At 45.1% G+C, this 3255-nt stretch overlaps 1 pseudogene; it reads left to right on the top strand.

Annotated features, from left to right (window-relative positions):
- Positions 1-2589: 2589 nt before the first annotated feature.
- Positions 2590-2832, top strand: LOC142568067 (U2 spliceosomal RNA; annotated as a pseudogene).
- Positions 2833-3255: the final 423 nt, after the last annotated feature.

Here is a 3255-nt window from a genome sequence, read left to right as displayed (position 1 = left end):
TGTTGATCAGTTTTTACAGTTCCGCCAATTCTATCTTTTCTCTTGAGTTGGCACTTTTATTCTTTATCGTTTCTTTATTAGGTTCTTTGTTACTTGGGAGAGCTTGCCTCCCACTTGAATTGCTGCCCCTGAAGCCAGCCTCGTTACGGTTTCATTCATTACCTCTATCTCATCATCATCATCTCTCTGTTCTAAGGCTGCGAATTTGTTTGCAAGTACCAGCCTAAATTTGTCTGCTTGTACCCTTACTGCCTCTAAGTTTACCTGTTTTTTCTTGACCAATTTTACTCTTTCTCTGTTCAAATTGAGGTGAATCCTAGCCCTCACTAACCTATGATCACTGCACTTTACCCTACCTATCAATTCTACATTCTGCACCATGCTGGGATCAGCAGAAAGTATGAAATCAATTTCATTTCTTGTTTCACCATTAGAGCTTTTCCAGGTCCACTTTCGGTTGCTACGTTTCTTGAAAAGGTGCTCATTATTCTCAGCTTATTCCTTTCTGCGAATTCTACCTGCATTTCTCCTCTAGCGTTTCTAGAATCGACGCCGTGGTCGCCAATTGCCTGTTCACCAGCCTGCCTTTTCCCCACTTTTGCATTGAAGTCACCCATTACTACTGTATACCGAGATTGCACTTTCCTCATCGCTAATTCAACATCTTCATAAAACTGACCTACTTCCTCATCGTCGTGTCTGGATGTTGGGGCGTAGGCTTGTATACTATCTTTAATCTATACCTCTTATTAAGTTTCATTATGACTACTGCTACCCTCTCACTAATGCTGTAGAATTCGTCAATGTTGCCCGCTATGTCCTTATAGATTAAATCCTACCCTGTATTGCTTCTTATCTGGGGGACCTCTATAGCATAGCAGAGGACATGGCCGTTATTCAGCAATGTATAAACTTCACCAGTTCTTGTAATCTCACTAAGGCCGATGATATCCCAAACAATGTCTGATAGTTCCTCAAAGAGTCCTGCTACGCTAGCCTCACTCGACAGAGTTCGGCTGTTAAAGGTTTTCAGGGTCAGTTTCCATTGGCGGTCTGACCAGACCTAGAGCTTCTTAGCACCCTCTGCTGCGTTGCAGGTCTGACCGCCGCCTTGGTCAGGTGCTCCGCAGCTGCTGGGGACTGAGGGCCATGGGTTTATTGATGGAATCATTTGGGAGTTAGGGTACGAATACTGCACCAAGGAGGCCAATTCCTGTTCTGGTGAGGGAGTGTCTTTGTTCAAGCTTAGTGGGCGTTCCTAATTTGGTTGTATCTGGATTAGTATAACCCCACTCGCTCTTGGCACCTTTTGCCGGTATCAGGCGTCACTCCAAGCCTGCAGATGTAGTGCACTGGAGGAGGTTCAGCCTTTCTGCAGCTTTGGACAGCAGTTATACTAGAGCTAATGAGAAGGAGAAAATGGGGGGGGGGGAATAACTGACCCCGTAGTTTTTCTGGGAATGCTGCGGGCCTAAACGCTATAGGGAGTTGGGAATTGTATGCCTCACTTAACCTACAGTAGGGCCTTCTTCGATCAGTCAGACGTGGTTTGAACATTTCGTGCTTGTAATAAATTAACGGATTTGCTACCGCCGCGGTCGCAATACAATTCTCGAGAGTACAAACGAAAATAAGCACCAAAGAATAACTGCAGATGAAGACGAAAGGAATTGACGCATATACGATCGTTCTGAAGTGCTGAAAATCTGCGTGTTAACTTTACAGCTAGGTGTTGTTGCTACTTGCTTTCCCTTATTCTTTGCGTGAATACTGTGAACAAAAACCTTCCCGTCATTTTTCTCTGTTCCCTTTGTGCGGAAATTTCACATCCTCAAAGAAAGCCCGTATTGGCAGCGCGTCTCGTAAGTTGCTGTGGATAAGTTCTTGAACAATTGTAGTGTTATGAAGTATGTATAGTACCAACATGCATTCGCGTATTAGGTATTATTATTATTAATTATCTATTAGCGTATTATTAAGAGCGGGTCAGTGTGCGAGTAACGAGAAGACAGGAGTTGAAAGAATGACTTGAGTACCGTACTAGCGTAACAGCAATACGTCGGGTAATTTTGAAGGAGTTAAGATGGCGACGTGGAGTCTGGGGGCAATGGATAGGCTGCGGATTGGTCTTTGAAGGAACGTTCTCCTCAGTAGTTCGGCGTAGGAATCGCCGCGGTGGCATATAGAAGTGGCGCGATCCTGTGTGGTCGAGGTGCCGAAAAAGGTATCCTGGCGTCAAGTACTTTGGAATGTGTCGGTGTGGGTCTTTATAAGAAAAAAAAAACTAAAAAAAATTACCAGGAGGAAAGGAAAAAAAATCATGAGACATTTCACTCTGTGAAGGAGGATGACCCGCGAAGCTGCTTAGTATACGACACGGAGGTGACAGAATTTTGAACACAGGCACGGACTCATTTAGCGTGATCTTTATATACATTCGCGTGGCCGACGGGACCGCTGCTCCGAGGGGCCGGAGGAAACTAGACTCGCGGGAAGTTTCGACGGGACCGTCACCACGGGAGAGCAGAAGGAAACGAGATGCGCAAGCGCTTGGAACGCCGACAAAGAGAGGGCGGTACGAACATAAACATGGCCGACACGGGTGAAAGTGCAGCATCTGTTCTTATCTGTTTAATATCTGATACGGGTTGTATTTGGGCCCCAGATGTTAAACTTATTTTCTTATTAAAATTATGTAATTCTTTCTCCTCAGAACCTAAATAAAGTTCGCAATTACTCACTTTTGCAAGTTGGCGGTGTGCTTGAAGCCTGCTTCACCTACTCCGCGAGTCGGCCCGGTATTGCGCTATCTTCGGGATCGGCCCACGGTTTTTGGTCAAGAGGCATCGATCCGCTGGAAACTAGGCATATACAGCTTCGCTGTTAATAAAAAGAACCAAAAAAAAAACCAGGAAGAACAAATAGGAGGGTGGCAGCAGAAAAACGGGAGGGGGAAGGCGTACATGGGAAAGGGGTCGTATGGTTGATATATGCGTAAAAGCGTGGAAGAGAATAATTGAGTGTTAGGGAAGAGGCAGGGAAGAACTGGAAATGGAGGAAAGGGTGAGATTGATAATCGAGGTTAGCTGGTGGCATAACGTGTTTTGTGCCTTTGTTAATGATATGAGAGTTTTCGGTTCAAGTTACAGCTTTTAGCGATTCTAAGTTGCCACTGGCCAAATTGATCCCCGTCGGCTGCAGGCATTTAAACTTGTGCATGAGGTATATGATCCTGTATATTTCCTCTCGCAAGGT

The sequence above is a fragment of the Dermacentor variabilis genome, chromosome 1 (genome assembly GCF_050947875.1).
Source record: "Dermacentor variabilis isolate Ectoservices chromosome 1, ASM5094787v1, whole genome shotgun sequence".
In the NCBI taxonomy this organism is placed as follows: Eukaryota; Metazoa; Arthropoda; class Arachnida; order Ixodida; family Ixodidae; genus Dermacentor; species Dermacentor variabilis.
This window is presented reverse-complemented; position numbering and strand designations above follow the sequence as displayed.